Source organism: Molossus molossus, unplaced genomic scaffold, assembly GCF_014108415.1.
Source record: "Molossus molossus isolate mMolMol1 unplaced genomic scaffold, mMolMol1.p scaffold_m16_p_17, whole genome shotgun sequence".
Lineage (NCBI taxonomy): Eukaryota > Metazoa > Chordata > Mammalia > Chiroptera > Molossidae > Molossus > Molossus molossus.
In genome coordinates, this window is record NW_023425352.1 from 62,664,483 (window position 1) to 62,687,456 (window position 22,974).

Consider the following 22,974-nt stretch of genomic DNA (forward strand, 5'->3'; position numbering starts at 1 on the left):
ACAGCTCATATCATTCATGGTTTTCAATGAAAAATTTTCTTTAACCAACAATTCACATTTTCTTTATCAGTCAAATTTATTACCTTTACACCAAGAGGACTCTTTTCTTCTTTAGTTTTTTGGCTCGAAAATTACAATGTTGTGTCCTCATTTCATCCTCTGTTTTTAGGATTTTTCAAATAATCAGTGAGTAAAAGTTATTATTTTTATTTATTTATTCATTTCTATTTTTAAAAATTTATCTTTATTGTTGACAGTATTAGAGGTCTCCCCTCTCTCCCCCTGGACCCTCCCCTCCCCGTTCCTTCACCATCAAGAAGCCAGTGTTATCTCAAAGGAAAAACATATGTGACAAACACCACCCACTTAAAGCTAAAAATCAGAAGGTCATCATCACTGAGCCCTATTTATTTTTTTTAATTTATTTTTCTTTATCGATTTTAGAGAGAGGAAGGAAGAAGGAGAGAGAGATAGAAACATCGGTGAGAGAGAACATTGATTGGCCACCTCCTGCCTGCCCGCCACTGGGGATCGGGCCCACAACCTGGGCATGTGTCCTGACTGGGAACCGAACAGGAGACCTCTTGATGTATGAGTCGACGCCCAAGCACTGAGCCACACCAGCTGGGCTCACTGAACCCCATTTATATATACAGGAAAAGTATCAATGAGAATAAAAACTGTCAGTAAGGCACATATGAAGCAGCACTCCCTCTCAGTCATTTTATTTTTTAATGATTTTTTTTAATTCTTTGAAAATCTCATGATAATCTATAATGCTTCCTATGCAAATGAATTTCATACTAATTAATTTGGGAGAAGAGCCTTTGGTTTTATCCCAGAATCATCACACTCCTTCTATCTGACAGATTCTTCAAATAGAACTTTGGAGTGATTTTGTCTGGTTATTCTTCTTAGGTCTCTGTGGAAATTTCTTCCTTTTATAGACACCATCTGGCCTAATGAGATTCTAACAGCTTCTGCACATGCTCTTTCTTTGCTTTGGATTTTTTTTATTGGAGTTATTATTGGGGGTGAAAATATAAAAACAAGGGGGCAAAAGTGTATGTGTTAAATAAGCTTGGTGCTTTTATTCTGTTATTAAAGGAAAGTAACCATGACTATGCATTTGATTTACCAGATACGTGTTCAGTTTGAACTTTGTGCACAGGGTGTTGACTGACTAAAGTGACTGGTGATCCCTGAATAAGATTTGGTGCCATGGTCACTCTGGTCTTGGCCTAGGAATATATAATCCTGTGGTTGCACAAGTGTGTATCCATAATGTTAACAAAAAACCTTTGTAGAACAGATTTGATTTTGTGTCCTCAAACATCACTAATTTTTATTCCTTATTAATGTGGGTGAGTGGAGGAATATGAAGGGGGCAAGAATAATTTCAATTTTAAACTGATGTGTGGTGAGAAAAACACATTTGAGGCAATTATTCTAGGATTCACACTGTTAGCCCTTCATTGACCAAATGTATAAATTTGGCCCATAACAGATAACCTCTCTTTTATCAAAACTTTATGTAAGGTCCGGATTGGGTAATAAAAAGAAAAAAAAGCATTATGCTATAACTTATGTCTTGACAACTTCTGTCTCATTTCCCAGGGACCTGGCCCATGGGCTAGATGTGTGTGTGTGTGTGTGTGTGTGTGTGTGTATACATATACATATACATATACATATACATATACATATACATATACATATACATATACATATACATATACATATACATATGGAGAGAGACTTGGCACAGCGGGTAAGAGTATGGCTCTGGGATAATAAACAGCTAGATTTATGCTCAGACTCTTCAATTTACCTGTGACTTAGGACACATTTCTTAAATTTCATCAGCCTTAAAATAAATAGAGTAGACAAAATGATATAATGTACCTAAAAATTTACCTGGCACATAGTAAACAATAAACATTAGTCAGTATTGCTTTTAATTATATCTTTTAATTGTGTGCTCATGTTCATTGCTGTAATTTGTTTGCATGTGACAAAGGAAATGTCCAATAGCATAATTTATGTGTTGTCATCCTTTACTAAACCATTCATTTGACAATTGTGATTTTTGTACCACATTTCATGGCTAGTGCTGGGGCCCTGTCCAACAAACATGACAGGTAAAATCCTGCCATTGTGGGGCTTTCAATCTAGTTATCAACAAGTAAATCACTTCCTGCAAAATAGCATTTTCTTTAGAAATAAATGTTCCAACCACACATCATTCACTAGTGAATGTTTGGAATGATGAACATTAAAAGTTACCTTTCCTTTTTAAAAAAATATTTTGTTTTCATTGGCACATGGAAGTACATTTTTCTGGTTAAGCTTATTTTATTATGATAAATGAAATTTACACAGCACAAGTTAACACTGGTAAAGGTTTTATCTTCAAGGGCATCTGGTGACAGGGCTGTGAATGTCTGGAGAGAGAGGTAGATGGAGAGTTGGCCTGAATGGGCAATTTTCCATTTGTTAAAATGATTCTTGATTTTATCAGCAAGCTCATGTTCAGAAAACCCCATTGTGTGGTGTAATAGATGACACCTGATACTAAAATCCCACATACCAGCCTGAACAGTTCAGAAAATAATGCCTTCCCTATCACTGAGAGACTTGATAATGAAGCCAGCTCAGTAGAGGTCAAGGGGAAATGATGTTATGTGTGCTTCCCTATGAATCAATGTAATCCTATTGCCTTTCCCCAGATGTTCGCTCCTGGCATATGCAGCTACAATGCGATCTCAATGACTTTCATCGGAATCCTTTGAACAACTCTGTTCAATTCCCAGTCAGGACACATGTCCAGGTTGTCGGCCTGATCCAGGTTGTCCAGGTTGTGGGCCTGATCCCCAGTGGGGGCATGCAGGAGGTGGCCAATCGATGTGCTCTCTCATCGTTGTCTCTCTCTCTCTCTCTCTCTCTCACTTCTCTTCTCTGTAAAATAAATAAAGAAAAAAAATTTTTTTAAATAAATGTGATGGTAGATACACTATGCTTTGGTTGTATCTTTTAGACTAATCTGTAATGTCTTTGAAAAGATGGATTGTCTAATTCACTTTCAAATCTCTCAGAGCTAGTTATGGACTTTGCATCTAGTAGAAAGTTCAATAAATGTTGAATATATATAGTAAAATGGTTTTTTTTGTCTACATCCATTATGGTCAAGGTAAATACACAGACAGATCATTAAAAGCCTTTCAGCATTCCAATCCAAATGGGCGTATAGCCTCTAGATTCTCTGGACTCCATTTTTAACCCAATAAAATGTCAGGAGTTACAATCCCCAGGAAATAGAAAGTTCTAGACTTTCTACCTCTTTCTCTCATGAAAAAACTTTAAGGAGTTATTTTTAGCAAGTGTTTCCTTGGGAGAATGAAAGGGCAATTTCTCTCATCCCAGCAGGCTTCTCATATCTCAGCTTGTCTCTCTGAAATTCTGTTCTGAACTCTGCCTCAGGACTATTGGATTTAATGTTCTCTGTTACATTTAAATATTGAATAAACAAAAAATAATTTTTAGAGTGAGACTGGAACATAAAATTCTTACATAAGTGTTTTAAAAGTAGTCATCATTTATCCAAAATTTAATTTAACAGGATGTCCTCTATTTTTAAGTTTTATTAAGATATAATCCACATATAATTCAATTCACCCATTTATTTTTTAATTTTTAATTTTATTTTTTATTTAATTAATTTATTTTTATTACAGATGTTCTCCTTTTTCCCCTACTGACTCCTCCCTCCCCCTCCCTCCCTTCCCTGTCCCCAGCTTTGTTGTTCATGTCCATTGTTCATGTATATAAGTTCTGCGGTTTACCTCTCCCCCACCACCACCTCTTCTGGAGATTGTCAGTCTCTACCCCACTTCCACGTCACTGGGACTACCCCATTCCTCAGACGGTTAGGTTCATTATATTCCACAAATAAGTGAGATCATACGATACTTGTCTTTCTCTGTTTGGCTTGTTTCACCTAGGATGATACTTTCCAGGTTCCTTCATGTTGTCTCAAAGGATAAGAGCTCTTTCTTTCTTACAGCTGCATAGTACTCCATTGTGTATATGTACCATTGCTTTTGTATCCATTCGTCTACCGATGGACACCTGGGCTGTTTCCAGATCTTAGCTATTGTAAATAGTGCTGCTATGAACATGGGGGTACATATATTATTTTTGATTGGTGTTTCAGGTTTCTTAGGGTGTATTCCTAGAAGTGGGATCACTGGGTCAAATGGAAGTTCAATTTTTAACTTTTTGAGGTAACACCATAGTGTTTTCCATAGTGGATGCACCAGTCTGCATTCCCACCAGCAGTGTACTAGAGCCCCATTTCTCCACACCCTCGCCAGCACTTGTTGTTTGATGATTTGTTGATGGCGGCCATTCTGAAAGGTGTGAGGCGATACCTCATTGTTGTTTTAATTTGCATCTTTCTGATGATTAGTGATGTTGAGCATTTCTTCATATGTCTCTTAACCATTTGTATGTCCTATTTGGAGCGGTGTCTATTTAGTTCCTTTGCCTATTTTTTAATTGGGTTCTTTGTCTTCTGTTTGTTGAATTGTATGAACACTCTCTATATATTGGAAATTAACCCCTTATCTGATATATCATTGGCAATTATGTTCTCCCATACAGTGGGTAGCCTTTCTATTTTGATGATTGTATCTTTCTCTGTGCAGATGCTTTTGAGTTTGATGTAGAGCCATGTGTTCATTATCTCCTTTGTTTCTGTTGCCTTAGGTGATGTATCAGTGAAAATTTTGCTGCGTATGATGTCTGAAATTCTGTTGCCTACACTTTCTTCTAGGAATTTATGGATGCATGAGTCACATAAAGTCTTTTATCCATTTTGAGTTTATTCTTGTGTAGGGTGTAAGTTGATGGTCGAGTTTCACTTTTTTGCATGTAGTTGTCCAATTTTCCCAACACCATTTATTAAAGAGGCTGTCCTTACTCCACTGTATGCTCTTGTCACCTTTGTCAAATATTAATTGAGCATATTGCCTTGGGTCCATTTCTGGGTTCTCTGTTCTGTTCCACTGGTTTATATGCCTGTTCTTGTGCCAGTACCAGGCTGTTTTGACTACAGTGGTTTTGTAGTACAAAGTGAAATCTGGTAATGTGACCCCTCTAACTTTGTTCTTCTTTTTCAAGATTGCTGTGACTATTTGGGGTCTTTTTTGGTTCCATATGAACTTTTGAAGTATTTGTTCTAGTTCTGTGAAGTATGTAGTTGTTATTTTAATGGGGATTGCATTAAATCTATAAATTACTTTGGGTAGTATGGACATTTTAATGATGTTCGTTCTTCCAATCCATGAATAAGGTATGTGCTTCCATTGTTTTATATCTTCCTCTATTTCTTTTTTTAACGACCTGTAGTTTTCTGTGAATAGGTCCTTTATTTTTTGCTTAAGTTTATTCCTAGATATCTTAATTTTTTTGCCGCAATGTTAAATGGGATTGTTTTCTTAGTTTCTCTTTCTGTGAGTTCATTATGGGTGTATAAGAATGCCATCGATTTCTTGATGTTAATTTTGTATCATGCTACTTTGCCAAATTCATTTATTAAGTCTAGTAAATTTTTGATGGAGTGTTTGGGGTTTTCTACGTATAGTATCATTTCATCTGCGAATAATGACAGTTTCATTTCCTCCTTTCCAATTTGTATCCCTTTTATTTTTTCTTTCTGTCTGATTGCTGTGGCTAATACTTCTAGTACTATGTTAAGTAAGAGTGGCAAAAGTGGCATCCTTGCTTTGTTCCTGTTCTTAAGGGAAATATTTTAGTTTTTGCCCATTGAGTATGATGTTGGCTGTAGGTCTTTCATGTATGGCCATTATTATGTCGAGATATGATCCCTCTATTCCCACATTGCTGAGCATTTTTATCAGAAATGGATGCTGGATTTTGTAGAAGGGTTTTTCGGCAACTATTGATATGATCAGGCCTGGGCTTTTGTTTTCTGGGAGAGTCTTGATTACGTCTTCAATTTCTTGGTCTGTTCAAGTTTTCTATCTCTTCTCAGTCCAGTTTTGGGAGACTGTGTGTTTCTAGAAATTTGTCATTTTTGCTTAGATTGTCAAATTTGTTGCTATACAATTGTTTATAGTAGTTGTTAAACATCTTTTGTATTTCTGTGGTGTCAGTTGATACTTCTCCGTTTTCATTTCTGATTTTGTGTTTGGGTTCTCTTTCTTTGTTTCTTGGTGAGTCTAGCTAAGGGTCCATCAATCTTGTTTTTCTTTTCAAAAAACCAGCTCTTTGTTTCATTGATTCTTTGAATTGTTTTTTTGAACTCTATGTCATTTATTTCTGCTCCGATCTTTACTATTTCCTTCCTTCTACTTGCTCTGGGGTTTTCTTTTTGTTTGTTATCTAGTTCTTTAAGTTGTGAGGTTAGATAATCTATTAGAGATTTTTCTTGTTTCTTGAGGTAGGCCTGTAGTGCTATGGAATTCCCTCTCAGAACTGCTTTTGCTGCATTCCATATATTTTGTGTTTTTTTGTCTTAATTTTCATTGGTTTCCAGGAAGTTTTTAATTTCTTCCCTGATCTCCTTGGTAACCCATTCATTGCTTAATAACATGCTATTTAGCTTCCATGTGTTCCAATATCTTTGCATGTTCTTGTTGCAATTGATTTCTAGTTACATGCCATTGTGATCTGAGAAGATGATTGATATGATTTCAAACTTCTTGAACTTGTAAAGACTTAGTTTTTGTCCTAACATTTGGTCTATCTTGAAGAATGTCCCATGTGCACTTGAGAAGAATTTGAATTCTGTAATCTGGGGGTGTAATTCTCTGTAGATATCTATTAAATACATTTGGTGGAGTGCTTCATTTAGAGTCTCTGTTTCCTTGCTAATTTTTTTTGTCTAAAGGATCTATCCAGTGATGTCAGCGGTGTGTTGAAGTCCCCTCCTATGATTGTATTGCTATCGATTTCTCCTGTGAAGTCCTCCAGAAGATTTTTAATATATTTTGGTGCTCCTATATTGGGTGCATATATGTTTGTCAAGGTTATATCTTCCTGTTGGATAGATCCTTTCAATATTATGTAGTGGCCTTCTTTGTCTCTAGTTATGGCCTTCATTTTGAAATCTATTTTATCAGATATGAGTATTACTACCCCAGCTTTTTTTTCTTCTGTGTTTGCTTGGATGATTTTTTTCCATCCCTCCACTCTCAACCTATATGAGTGTTTTATTGTGAGGTGGATCTCTTGTAAACAACATATAGACGTGTCATGCTTTCTTATTCAATCGGCTACTCTGTGTCTTTTTATGGGAGCATTCAATCTGTTTACATTTAAGGTGATTATTGATATGTACTTTTTTCTTGCCATTTTTGTTTAGTGTGGTTCTATTTTTCTTCCTATTTCTCCTGCTAATTACAGCAGTCCTTTTAACATTTCTTGCAGTGTTGGTTTGGTGCCAATGTATTCCCTTAGCCTTTTTTGTCTGGGAAGCTCTTTATTTGACCTTCTATTATGAATGATAGCCTTGCTGGGTAGAGTAGTCTTGGATTCAGATCCTTGTTTTTCATGACCTTGAATACCTCTTGCCATTCCCTTCTGCCTGTAGTGTTTCTGTTGAGAAGTCAGCTGAGAGCGTTCTGGGGTTTCCTTTGTAGTTAACCTGTTGCTTCTCTGTTGCTCATTTTAGGATTCTCTCTTTGTCTTTAATTTTTGGCACTTTGATTACTATCTATCTTGGTGTGGGCTTGTTTGGGTTCTTCTTACTTGGGGCTCTCTGTGTTTATTGAACTTGAATGCCTTCTTCCTTCATCAAAATAGGGAAGTTTTCTGTCACTATTTTTTCAAATATATTCTCTAACTCTTGCTCTTTTCTTCTTCTTCGGGGACTCCTATGACGCGAATGTTATTACGCTTCCAGGTGTCCCACAGTTCTCTTAAGCTGTTTTCCTGTTTTTTAATAATTTTTTTTCCTTGTGGTTTTCTGATTGGTTGATCTTTTCTACCCTATCTTCTAATTCACTGATCTGGTTCTCAGGTTCCTCTACTCTGCTGTTTAGACTTTCCAGTGTGTTCTTTATTTCTGATATGTCATTCTTCATTTCTTCTTGCTGGTTTTACATTTCCAACTTGTTGATTTTCAACATTTCTATGTCTTTACTCATGGTGCTCATGTCCTTACACATGCTGTTGAGCTTCCTCAAGATCATGGCTCTAAATTCTAGTTCTGTTAACTTGCTTAACTGCACCTTATTTATCTCATCTTCGGTAGAGGTCTCTTGTTCTTTCATTTGGCTTTGTTTCTGTGTTTCACCATTTTGGCTATCACAGTGGGCTTTGGAGCCTGCCAAACTTTCCCTGTGGGTGTTGGTGTTCTGCTGTTTGTGGCTCCCTCTCCTGAGCCAGGGAGGTCTCAATTTAAACACCACTTGCAAGTCTTACTTCCCTGGTTAGAGTTGCTAGCCCAGGAGTGGTACAGTTATCCTCTAGCTTTTTGCCTGGAGGCTATCTGTAGCAATTACCTGAAGAGCCTTGGTGTCTGAGTTGAATGAAAAACTCCCTCAGGTGCTCAGAGTAAGGGAGTTTCCGGAGGGTGGTGCAGATGCTGGTTGTTAATGGGTCTCAATTTGCATTTCAATGGCCACCAGGAGGGGTTGAATCTCTGAGGGAGGGGCCACCACCTCTCCCCAGATCCCTGGGAAGGAGTATGATGTCCACAGTCCTGAGAGGCCGCAACTCAGCAAAAGCTCTGAGTGCCCTCCAGATCCCGAGTGTCCCCACACAGTTCCAGTCTAGTCTGCCCCCCCCATGCTGGAGCCCAAGATGAGTGGCTGTGGCTATTTCAGCCTCTGTCCCAGCTCTGAGCTGTGGAGCTGCTTGGGACTTTAACCCGAGGGCGCCCCTCCTAACTAAGGCCGCTGCTCACAGCCAAGGCCGCTGCTGTCTGTGGGCTCCCAGCTAAGGCTGCTGCAGACCGTGGGCTCCCAGCCCACCTCTCGCGCCTCTGTAAGCCTACCACGATTGAGTCAGTGTCACTGGTTATGTGGTCTTCCAAATTGCTTTTCTGTTGCTTTTTCCTGATGATTTGTCTTTATTTTCATTGTAATTCCAGTTTTGTCCTGGGAGGTGGTCTGTGTAGCTTCCATTCACTCCACCGCCATTTTTTTTTCTCCCAATTCACCCATTTAAAATGCACCTTTCACCCTGGCTGGTTTGGCTTAATTGTTGGAGCGTCAGCCTGTGGACCAGAGAGTCCCGGGTTCGGTTCCCACTAGGGACATGCACCAAAAAAAAAAAAAAAAAAAAAGCACCTTTCAATAAATTTTAATATAGTCACAGAGTTGTACATACATCAACTTGATCAATTTTAGAATATTTCTATTATTCAAGAAATAAACCCTGTACCCCTAAGCTATTCCTCTCAATCCCCACCACTACCCTATACCTAAGAAAACACCTCTGTATTAGATGGATATTATCATTTCTCAACTACATTGATATTCATAGTCTCTGTAACATATTCAAATTCTCAAATTCAATTTAAGTAGTAATGTTAGAGCTGGTGTTAAAGTGAAGAGCAATCTTCAAAATTCATGTTCTTTTTAATACAAAAACTTTTAGTTAAAGTCCTATATATTCTACAAATGTTCCATTTTTCAGAAGTCGTCTCGGATCACCCTTACTGGGTGTGTTTTGTTTCTTAACAAATGCAGTTTGCTTGAGCTCTCTCTACAACCCCTACCATTTTGTACAAGTTTCTGAAGTGAATGACTTCTTAGCATTTCATTGGAAATTGCATTTCTCCTCTGATCTACTTTGCTTCTTCCATGTTCACAGTAATAGCTCTTTCATGTAAAAGATTCTTATTATAATATTTTTAGAATAAACCAATGAATGATACATAGTAGTGGTTCCTAATCTATTCGTCTATCATGACAAATGAAAACTCACAGTATTGAAATTTTACTTACATAAAGCTGTATAAGGTTACTTGGATCAAGTAGTGATTTGATAATTCCTAGTAAAAGTTTAAAAGCCTAGATTGAAAACTTCTAAGAAGCATAACAAATCTAAAAAAGTTAGCAAGAAATTAGAATTACAAACTGATGAGGGAGGAGTAACTAGAAAAGTTAGTAAAGCATAGAAGATACTCATGCCATGAAAGAATTTACCCATCTAGACAAATCTGAACTTTTCTCCCCCCTAACTTCAGAACACATTCGATGCTGGAGACTTCAACAGGAAATCTTCCTAACATAAAACTGGTATCTCAAGTGGCTAACCCTTAAAATAAGTTAATAGAAATCAATTTTCATGCTGATTTCAAACTTGTATGAAATTATTTCAAAATCTCAGTAGACTGGCAGGACTCCTAGATGCCTCAAAACAAAGAAATCCTCTGTAAAGTACTGTGACTTTATATTGAGCCTGAAATTATTGCTGAAGTTTTTTCTTTTTTCTATTTTTTTTAAATGTAGGGAACATCATACAGAAATAATCATGAATACAAGTATAATAAAACACAGTGAAAACGGGGTACCAAGCATGAGAATCCACAGAACTGACAACAGGAAATAGAATTGCAAAGAGCTGTACATGTGAGGATTATCAGACATGGGTCACAAAACAGCCATGATTGCTATTTTTAACAAAATGATAAGTAAATTGTCAACACATTCCAGAAATAGAAAATTGTAAAAAGTGCCAAAGTAGATTTTAAAAACTTGCAGAAATAGAGCTTCTAGATATGAAGACTATGATGCCTGAAATGAAAACCAAATGGGCCCTGGCCAGTTTGGCTCAGTGGTAAAACGTCAGTCTGTGAACCAATGAGTCCCAGTTTTAATTCCAGCCAAGGGCATATACCTTGGTTGCAGTTTGATCCCCGGCCCTGGTAGGGGTTTTCCAGGAGGCAGTCAGTCAATGTGTCCCTCTCACTTCGATGTTTCTCTTCCTTTCTCTCCCTCTCTCCCTCCCACTCTCTCTGAAGATAAATAAAAAAAAATAAAAAAAAAGCAATTGGATGAATTAAGCAGCAGATTAGATGCACCTGAAGAAAAAAACTTCCATGAATGAAGAAACATGGCAATATTACTTATAGGGTCATTCCTTTTATGGAAAGTCCAAAAAAAGGCATCAGGAAACTTAATTGTTTAGAAATTAATTCATAAATGGTAAGACCATAATGAAAAAAAAGAGGACGTCTTTATTACAAGAGAATGGGTGCTGGCTGTGTTTGAAGGAGAGTGGATCATGGTGGGAGAGAGCAATGTCGGGGCTTCTGAGATGTGAGCAGTGTTCTAGTAGTTCTTAACCTGGGTGATTGTATATCCTGATGTTTACTTGAACAATTTGTAAATATTGGTGCTTTATACACCCTTTAGATTTGAAAAATGGGAGGGTTTAAAAAACAATTTGGATAATATTTTAGAGCCAGGAGATATAAAAGGGAGACATTGCAGTCAGCTGAAAGGATCCTCAATTTGTTCCTGACTCTCAGCATTTAGGGGGAGCCAGTGTTCCATTTTGGAAGCCTTCCAGGCAAACCACTGTGCTGTCCCCTACTTGGCTGTCTACAGTGTGCAAGTCAAGGTAATTGAAATCACACTGTACTTGATCCTAATGACTACATTTACGGTTCCTTTCCCTCCCTCCATCCCTAACTTCTTTCTTACTTCCCTCCCTCCCTTCAGTTTGTGTAAATGGCAGGTTTTATGACCCTTTCAGAAGCAACTGTATGTGTTCTTGTAACAGAATTTTTCAATACAGATACTATGGACCTTATGGCCCAGATAATTCTTTACTGTGTGTAGTGGGGGAGGGCTCTCCTCTATGCTGTATTGTAGGGTGTTTAAGCAGTATCTTTGGTCTGTATTCTCTAAATGCTTGTAGCACTCTACACCTCCCCAGTGTGACAACATACATGTCTTCATATATTGCTAAATGTCAGCTGGGGGAACATGGGGTGGCAAAATTACACCCATTACAAACAACTGACTTAGAGCTATGGGCAGAACAAGCCCTTCTAGTGGCTGCTTTAACATGTGAGCGGGTCCAGGCTCAAGGGGTGTGAGTAATACAGGGAGTCTGCCACACTGAAGGAGGTATTCATGTTCTGTTAAGGGCAGATGGTGGGCTTGGGGTGGAAGTTTTGATCAGGTAACTGAAAACAAGATTTTTTTTTTTTAATTCTAATGATTAGAGAGATTTGTAAATAGAGTAAGATTTGTGAAATAGATCTTGCATTATGGTTAGTATCCCAGCAAAAGCTGCACTCAATGCTCAGGAATAGTCAAGAGGCCATCCCTAAACAGTGCACCTTTCTGAATTGTTGACGTTCTTTCTATCAGGAGGATGACCTTTGAATTGAGGGCTCATGGACTTAGCAGGATTGCTGGTTAAAAACCAGCATCTCTCTCTCTGCTGTCTTGGAGATATGTGTGTTATTAAGGGCTTTCCATGGTTTTTCTGATTGCCTATGTCCTTCACGCCACATGCTGAGTAAAAATACATTTTCATTTTTCCAACATTTCTGAGCCATGCAATTGTTATTTAGTTTAAAAAGAAGATTGACTTTTTCTAGGAGGTATAAAAGGAAGTAATGCCAATTCCAGGAAAATGCATAGAAAAACTATCTATCACCTTCATCAACACAGTTTTACTTAAAAGTCCCCTCTTTCTTTTGGGGGACCACATATCCCAGACAACCCAGGAAAGACCGAGTTTAGTTTCTGCCTGGCATCTCATTTGGTTTAACACCTGTTTTCTGGTTTTTAAACTTTTAATGAAATAGTTACAGTGGTCACGTTTAAATAATTTCCACTTTGACTTTCAGCTTCTAATGTAGTCTGTGAGTGAGATGCACGTGTAGTGAGCTGGATTTTCATTGTAACATATGCTCAAACAGAAATGATGACCAAGTATTATCTATCTCTGCCTTCATGCTCCTTTCCAAAGGCAATGTAGTTGCCTCCCTCTTTGAAGGCTAGAATGCAGTGTGCTTCTGGTATAACAAAGTCTTCTTGGACAAGTCTGACTAGAGACAGCAAACTCCTCTGGCTTCAGGTGTCTGTGGAAGAAGTATTGGGTAGAATTGCTCACCCTGGTGTATTAGTCATTCCTGTGAAATGTGCCAAATCTGTGTGGTGCAGAATGATGCTAGGACACAGCTGTGAGAGCTGTTGGAGTGAAGCATGGGAAATTCTTCCTTAGGAGTTTGTGGAATAAGTGAGGGTAATAGCAGCTGAGCATTCCAACATTCCAGTATGAATGCTATGGATACAATGGTTTTGTCATTCACTGCGTCTCATAAATCTGTAACTGTTTATTTAGTTTATTGTTTGGCAATATATTTTTTAAAGTCTCTGTAGCAGCAATTGCCCAAAAGTTCTTGTTCCAGGAATTTCTAAATGCTAGAAAACTTGATGATGTTATACAAAATGTTGGTCTGCATCCCCTGTGGGACCCGTAGTAATATTACTGACAGTACTAAAGCCCAAAGACACAAATCTGCTAAAGACATGTCAGCATCCACTTTGAAAGAAACTAAGTATTTTAGGAGATTTTGCAGAAGATGACAAATTAGCATGGTTAGTGCTGAAAAGCATAATTAGTTATGTCAAATGATTGTTCTTTCAAATTAATTCAACTCATTTTCTATTGCAAATATTATGCAAGCAAAAAATGTGAAGCCAAAGTAGTTGTAAATGCCTTGGCATTATTAACAGCGACAACTTATAAGCAGATAAATGATCCCAGTTTTATATCAGTCCTAGCCAATGCTCTAAGACAAAGTCACTTAAGTTACCGCCAATAGTGGAATTTCATCAATTCATGGAATCAAACTAAAAGCTTTGGAAGTTCCTTGCAACAAAGGTAAAGCATCTCACAGAAATTTGAAAGCTACAAGAATTTTAGTTTATAAAAGTTAAACATTGAACAATGAAGAGAAGCTTCTTGTTTCTTTTTTACAGTGATAATACCCATAGAAATTTTGAAGTAGTCTTGTATCACAGTGAAAGCAATGTTTTTATTAAGTTATGCAACCTCTGAAGCAAAAAATAAACTGTTGTACACACACAATTTACAGTGGTTCCAAATAATATTCAATAATTTACCAATAGAAAGAGAAGCTATGGTGGTCAAAATTTATAAATATTTTTAATAAAAGTAACAAAACTAAGCTCATTTCAAATACATATTTTAGTCTGATGGTCATGATTTATCTATGCAATGTCCAGCATTAATCATTTTGAGAAATATTAAGCTTTTAAAGAAATATCTTTAAATCAACCTAAGTATTCAGCAATCCTATAAATCTTTTTTGTTTGTTTATTTGTTTGTTTCACTGTTCAAGTTTTATTTGGCATTTTTGTTGTTATGACACTTGGATAGTTGGCTACATTATTTATATGTAGACTTTTCTTTTTACAGTATATGGCAATATACACTAATCTGATACACATAGTACACAGAATAAAATGCTTTAGAACAGTTATGCAGAAGACATGCAATACTGGATTTATACATTGGATCCCAGGATGAAACTGATTGGAGAAAAAAAAAGTTGGACTAGGCATGTTGGGTAAAGGAATCAGAAGTTATATAACACAGTGAACACACATCTAATTTGAAGGGCAAGTGTAGTGTGTGCAACACTGGCAGTGGTGCCTTTGAGGAGGTGGAACTATTTCACACTCACCTGTTTAGGACTGCACAGGGTGAGCACCATCCAGCATCAGGACATAGCTGCAGGGTTTTATGAACCATTACTATTTCTATCTTTAGGAAACTGATGTTTTTTAGTCACAAATCAGATAAAAAGGACAATATGCACAATCTCCAACTAAAATCCTGTGGTAGCCTAGATAGTGATTTGGTATGACACGAGAAGACTTTAAAATTGCAGCTCTTTCTGGATCCGCCAAAGTGTATCTGCACTCTTCTTCAAACAGGCCTCTTCCTCAGCTGTCAGAGCCACCTTGACAATATCTGAGGGTCCACTCTGCCCCAAGATGCAAGGAACACTAAGGAAGACATCTTTTTTTATTCCATTGAGACCCTTAATTATGGTGGAAATTGGATGCATCCGCCTAAGATTCTTCATCACATTTTCTGCTAAATCTGCCATAGACAGTCCAGTGGCCCAGGATGTGCAGCCTTTCAGTTTGGTCACCTCATAAGCACTGTCAACCACCTGTTTGTGAACTTGTTTCCATTGTTTCTTATCTGCATCAGTGCCTAATTCAGGGTGCAGGGTCTTTAGGGTGACACCAGCAACATTCACTCCACTCCATACATGCACACTAGAGTCCCGATGCTCCCCGAGGACCCACCCATGTGCACTTAATGGGTGAACTCCCAGCCACTCCCTCATCAGGTAATGGAACCGGCCTGAATCCAGATTGCAACCACTTCCAATAACACGGTTCTGGGAAAGCCGCTTATCTTCCAAGCCACCTAGGTCCAGATAGCCACTGGATTGGAAACAATGAGCAATTTGCAGTTGGGACTATATTTGACAACATTAGGAATGATGAATTTAGAGATATTCACATTATGCTGGACCAAATTAAGACGGCTTTCTTCCTCTTGTTGACATGTCCCAGCTCTGATAATCACCAGCTTGGAGTTTTCAGTCACACTACAGTCTTTGCCAGAGACAATTTTTGGTGTTTTAAGAAAAGGCTTCCATGTTGGAGATCCATCATCTCTGCCTTTAATTTGTCTTCCATGACATCAACGAGAGCAAGTTGATCTGCCAAGTCCTTCATTAAGATACTGATGGCACAAGCCCTGCCAACAGCACCAACCCCAACAACTGTGATCTTATTCTGGGGTCTTTGTTCTTCCATGAGAAGATTCACAATCAGCTGATCCTTGAGCATTGCCATACTGGACTTAGGAATCGAGAGTGCAGGGTGGGCGATGGTCCGTGGCGTTGGATCCGGACTTCTTGGTGGCAAGCTGCTCCAGTACTCCTCTTTTTTTTTTTTTTTTTTTTGTAAACACATCTTCTAAGTGTTTTCTTACAAAAAAAAATCATTTGGTGTTCACAAAAGAGAATGACATCAATATGTAGGGGAAAACTGAATAAATTAAACAAGAAAGCAAAGGTTGGGTAGGATGGAATTTTAGAATATTGCTTTTGTTTTCCAGAATATCTTGATTTTGGGTGAAAAATGTTCATGGATTTTTGCTCTTAATTGGATCAATTTATGTTATGTGCTATAATAATATGAATTTGAGAAGACTTAAAATTTTGCAGTATCTTAGGTTAGTGAAGTAATTAGAGGAATGATAGACACCACTTATTTGTTGAATTTTGTCTTGCAAAAATAATTAATAAAGAAAGGTACTGCATCTCAACAAAAAAAAAATAATGTACTAATGAAAATATTTAGATTAAAACATTTGCACATTTTATTATGAAAAGAAAAATATAATTGGGACTAGATAGACTGCACATAAAATAATAAACTGTGTATACACATGGCCAGGAGGCATATGAAAAAATGCCTAACGTTACTAATCATCAGAGAGATGCAAATTAAAATGACTATGAGATATCACCTCACACTTGCCAGAATGGCTGCCATCAACAAATCATCAAACAACACGTACTGGTGAGAGTGTGGAGAAAAGGACACTCTAATACAAGGCTGGTGGGAATGCAGACTGGTGCAGCCACTATGAAAACAGTATGGTGCTTCCTCAAAAAATTAAAAATGAAACTACCATTTGACACAGTGACTCCACTTTTAGGAATATATCCTAAGAAGCCTGAAACACTGATCAGAAACAATATATGCACCCCTATGTTCATAGCAGCACTATTTACAATTGCTAAGCTCTGGAAACAACCCAAATGTCTATCAATAGATGAGTGGATAAAAAAGCTGTGGTACATTTACACAATGAAACATTATGTAGCTGTAAGAAAGAGAGATTTCTTACCCTTTCAGAAAACATGGAGGGACCTGGAGATTATTATGCCAAGCGAAATAACCCAGTCAAAAAAAAAACAAGTACCACATGATTTCACTTATTTATGATTTATCATGAACAAAATAAGCTGTCGATCAAAATAGATCCAGAGTCATGGAAGTAGGAAACAGGCTGACAAACCTCAGAGGGATGGGTGGTGGCAGGGGTAGGAAGAGATAAACCAAAGAACTTATATGCATATATGTACAACCAATGGACACAGATATTAGTTTGGGGAAAGCAGGAGGGGGTTGGGGATGGGGTGAGGGCTTCAATGGTGGGAAATAGGGGAGACATACTTGAACATACTATTTTGAATAGAAATATTTTATGTCTGCCAATATAATAATAGGTTGGAAAGTTAATATATGAGTATTACAAAATATATAATTTATTATTTTTTACATGCCACTTCACTCTAAAAAATACCTCAGTTTTCACATTAAATCCTATGGTCACTCCATCTGATTATAATGGAAACATGATCTGTGGACCCACATGCACACTCAGAAAACAGAATTGTTTAAAAGAACTTGTTTTTATTTCCACCTTTAGTCTTAATGACAGATTTCAAGTACTTCTTTGCTCTTTGTCATGAAATTAAAAAAAAAAATTATGACGTATTCAGGAAGTCCCAGGCCTTATGCAAAAGATAGGAGTATGAGATAAAGCCCTTATTATCAAAGAACAATTTCTTGGAAAAAATTATATGCACACACTATATAACAAGTCTGTATCTATAACAAATGCATCTCATGGGTTAAGTGCTGTATAAGAAATCTGGGCTGGGTATTATTGTCTCACAGATGATAGAATTAACTGTTCCAGGATAATGAGGAACCAGTTGGGGAATATATGTTAGATGCAATGATACTTAAACTGCAGTTCCCAGACATGGGACTGTCATGGATAACACAACTGAGTTGTGCAATAATATAATGTACACAATGCAAAACACTGGGCATTAGAAGATGAGTCTTGGGAGGCGGCAGCAGCTCACACCTTGGAGGGACCCTTGGAGTGAACACATGGCTGCAGATCAGGAGTTCTGTGTGATCAGAAAGTGTGTTCTCAAAGTGTGTTCTCTAGAAACATTAGCTGTATGCATTATAAATAGTCTTTATTATAGAAAGAAAAAATTATGGTTCTGTGGTCAAATAAGTGTGAGCAATGGTTGGTAACAAAAGTTTAAAGGACACGTTCAGCTTTTGGTTCTCTTCCCCTCCCCCCACCCAACCCCCAAGCAAAAACTTCTCAGAGTCTTCAATAGGCCTGTATTCAATATTATTTGCTTTAGCACAGAATACCTTCTTTAGGAAGCATGTCATGGAACTAGAATGCTACCAAAGCCTTTGTAGGGGATCCCACTCTCAATAGAAGGAAATATTTAAAGCATTTTTAGTAAATGAATATAATTTAAAATTTTACATTTAAGAAGTATGGGGTTTTAATTGCAAGGTTGTGAAATTTCTGAGTTCCCCAACTAAAACCAGACACCATAACTACAATTAGAGTGAAATTGCTAACATCGAGAGAGAAATGGCGAAGGACTAACATTTTTTTATATTTAGTTCACCAATGGGAATGGAGAGAACCTGTGAGAACCTGCATGTGGGAGATGACAGGTGCAAAGGAGATGCTATACAGGGCTGGGTTTTTATGTAGAGCTGGGTCCCCATATAAAAATGCATGTTTAAACATAATTTAGGTGGAATGATGTGTATTGCAAGATTAATACAGCATTTCTCACTTAACATCATCAATAGGTTCTAGGAAACTGTAACATTAAGTGAAACAGCATGTATAACAAAATCAGTTTTTCTGTAGACTAATTGCTATAAAAGAGAGTTAAGTTCCTATTGTGTATTTCTGGTCACAAAAAGTTCACCATACTTCTAAATAAGATCCAAAACAAAACTCTTCTAACATTAAACATTGAAATAAATGTAAGCTATACATACATTTTAAATGATTAATAAAACAAATAAGATAATGATTTCCCAACCTGCTTATTTCAGTTCAGTACAGGTGGCTGGGAACCCCTCCCCACTGCTCCTGGTCTCAGGAGTTACCCAAACCTGGAAAGGATGCCCTTCCATCACAGGATGCTTGTTTTCCCTTAAATAATAAGTTCTACCACTCCGCACTAACCCAAATGTAATTTAAAAGAATTAAGTTTACAAATATTTTAAATCAGTTTTTGAAAATAACAGTCACAGGGGCTATAGAACTTGTGTCAGCCAGTACAGTTTAAACTCAAATAGTCTTGGAAATTCCCTGATCTGAGATGCTCTACAAATGGCATCACACTGGCTTTTGTGATTGTCGACCCCAGGCTTGACTAACTCGAGCCATTCGTGAGGTCTATCCCAAGGTCTTCTGTGAGTTTATTTTACTACACAACCAATCACAGTCTAATAATTGATCCGCTTTTCTGTGTTTCTCACAAATTACTCAGAAAGATTTTGTAATGCTGAGGATTTGAGGGATTCAAGAGGACAAGCAAAATGACTTGTTGGCTACTTCAGGATGTAAAATTACCATTGGTAAAAGTATGAGAAGTATGAGAAATTGAAGTTGGAAGATGGCTGACTGGAACTAGCCAGGGAACACGAAAAAAAAAGAAAAAAGGAATAAAATTGCTTTTCATCAAACAAGGCCAACTCAGACTACAGCTCTCTTATTCATATGAAATATATTTATTATATAGAGGCAGGGGTGGGAATTTCTCTGCTGTCCAAAGAACATACTTTTCTTTTTGTTTTTATACTTTTTTAAGAACATATATTTGGGGAGATAAGCAATAGATGACTTTGACTTGTAAGCAGAAGGTTATGGTGAACCTTTGCCTTTTGTTATTTTCCAAGTTGTTAAAACTTGGCCAATATAGTTGAGGACCTGGTTTTTCTCTTTCTTGGATACATAGATAGATGACAGACTAGTGCTTAATTACATGCCATGAAATTTTGATGGAACGGTTTCCCATGTTGTTGGAGCATAAACTTTGTAATATAGAGATCCTGAGATTATGTAACTCATAGAGGGTTCATCAGGGTCTAGTCTGGTTTGCTGATTAGTCAGAGGATGGCCTCAAGGTTGCCAGGACATTGATTGGGATGAAATGTTCTTAGTTACAGTGAAAATAATTAAATGATTTATTATAAATTTATTTTATTAAATTTTATTTATTTATTTGTTTGCTTTTAAATATGTTTTTATTGCTTTTTTAGAGAGAGAGGAAGGGAGAGAGAGATAGAAACATTGATGTGAGAGAGAAACATTGTTCAGCTGCCTCCTGCGTGCTCCCTACTGGGGATTAAGCACACAACCCAGGCATGTGCCCTGACCAGGAATCAATCCTGGATCTCTCAGTCCATGGGACAATGCTCCGTCCACTGAGCCACACTGGCCGGGTATTTAATTAAATTATTAAATGCACTAAGTCGAGAATTTACTAAAGAAATAAGCATCACCAAAAAAAAAAAAAAAAAAAAAGACCATTGTCATGGAGAAGCAAGCACTGTAAACTTGGAAAAAAGATGACTTAGGTAAAAGCTTAGGATCCCACACTGATTGGCAGTGCAATCTTGTGAAAGTCTTGGGGCCTATGGCTACTCAGGTGTAAAATGTATTCAATCTTCACCTGTCTTTGAATGTTCAGGCTCTTATTACAAAAATACCATAAACTAGGTGGTTTATAGCAACAAAAATTTCTCAGATTCTGGAGCTGGGAAGCCAAGATCAATGCGCTGAGAGACCTGGAGTCTGGGAGAACCCACTTCCTGGTTCATTGATGACCACCTTCTTCCTGTGTTCTTACATGGTGGAAAAATGGAGAGAGCTCTCTGAGGTCTTTCTCTCTCTCTCTTTTTTTAATCCTCCCTTGTAGATATGTTTATTGATTTTTAGAGAAAATGCACAGCCCTAAGGTCGAAAAATAAACACTTCTCAATTCTTTCAAGGTTATTTTTAAATACATTTTTAGGTTTACAGAGAGTTGTATCTCCAATAATATTGATAACGTGTTTTCTTCTCCAAATAAGGGTGTTAATACACTCTATGACTTTGGACAAAGTTCTTTCCCACTTGACCTTATTTTCTTGCTCCATAAATCAAGGGCTTGTACTGAAAGACTATGAAACTCTAATTAGATCTTCCATGACCCTGTTGTAAATGGCTAATGAATAAACTGATTTTGGAAAGCAAGAGGCGACAGTGTTGCTGCTGTGATTTTGGGAGGGGCTGTATTGGTGTTGACAGGTTGTTAATATGGCAATGTATTCCCTATTCAATTAGGTAACCAAGACTTTATGAGAGGAAAGGGCATTCACTGAGGACTGAGTTCCAGAGATCTCTGAACAATGAAATGAAAGTAGTCAATGAGAGGTCTCCGGCCCAGACAGGCACATGCCCAATTTCCTTTGGTTCTCACCACAGTCTAGTGGAATCTCAGTTTGTCACCCAGGGTTTTTTATTGAAAATATAGTTCAAGTGATTTTTTCAGTGCCACAGCCAGAAAGTGGCTGAGTTAGAGTTTACACCCAGAGAACCCTCACTTAAAACTTGTGTGCTGTTCACCTTTGAAACTTGTTTGCCTATTTCTAGCTGTGGTTTCTATCTTAAACATATCATTTCTGACTGTATAATATCCCCATTGCAGAAGTTAACTATAGCTAAAAAGGAAACAAATAACAAAAAACTCAACAATTAATGCCTGTGTTTTGTCTGCTTTTACCTTTTAAAGCATCTTTATACTATTTGATCAAATTCTAACCCTATTTGGTTAAAAAGGAGACTTCCCTGTTATTAGTACAATGTTTTGGAAAGACTACTTGATTGTTCTGTTGATTACAATCTACACCCACTCCTAGGGCTGTGAACTCCTTTAAATACAACAGTAGACTGCAAAAGGATCTTCTAGCCAAGCACTCTAAAGAGTATAACATGGATTTTAGATTCTGCAAAACATCTCCACATTTTGCAGCCAAAAGAAATAAAAACTGGTTTCCTGGTGAGGTTTTGAGAAGAGAAATAAATGAAATAACAAAGTTAGTGGAAAAGTCCCTGTTTACAATGTATGTCACTGTTATTCAGACCATGTAGGTAGAGGAGCTATACTTCAGGTAAGAGGGAACAGCCAACACCAACATTTGGAGGACAGTAGGCAGGAAACCAAGGGGTTTCCCCATGTCCTCAGACACCATATTTATTTTGATGGAGTAAGGACATACCAGTGCACTGGTCTTCATTGCTCAGGCCCCAAACCTGGACCTAGTACCCTGAGAAGGGTATCATCTCTTAGGACTGGATTTACTCTATTCATTGTCAAGGGAGGCTTGTGTATAATTCACAACCACATAATACATTCACAATTGAAACTATAACTACCAAATGGTGCAGTCAACTGACTAGCTCATTGTCTCCAAGAAGAGCAGTAGTTCACAGATGTCAGGACACCTAGACAAAACTGACACACATGGCCACAGGCATGCAACATGCACAATGATGAGGACTGTGTCCGTGGACTGCATGATGAGGTTTGTTCAATCCCCTGAGCTCTAGCTCCAGCTCTACCCCTTCTATCCTCACGATCCTAACACAACACTGTAACTTTACTGATGCTACAGAACATTCTGTAGTGAAAAACCATTATAAACACCATTATAAAGACATTTGGGGAAGGTCAAACAAATTAGTGTGTGTGTGTGCTGGATGGATGGTGGGAGGGCAGAATAGCATGCACCCCGAAGTGTCGGTGCTTGAGTGTGTAAGGAGTATGGAGGATATCCACCCAAGGAAGGAAAGTGGGATGCAGGGGGTAAGTTGCTAGCCACTTGAGACAGGAGCTTGATTATATAGGGATTATATAACCCCATATGTCAATATATTGATTGTAATTGGGATATAATTTTTTGCTATTGGAGAAAATATTTACAAAATATGGAAAGAGAGAAAACTAGAATAAGGCTTGTGATTTTGTTT

The 22,974-nt window shown here is 37.6% G+C and overlaps 1 protein-coding gene and 1 pseudogene across 3 annotated transcripts in view; one reads left to right on the top strand and one right to left on the bottom strand.

Moving 5' to 3' along the window:
• NRG3 (neuregulin 3) overlaps positions 1-22,974 on the top strand; it is a 1,298,130-nt gene that overhangs the window by 670,785 nt on the left and 604,371 nt on the right. The gene's annotated exons all lie outside the window — the stretch shown is intronic.
• On the bottom strand, positions 14,903-15,899 carry LOC118632209 (annotated as a pseudogene).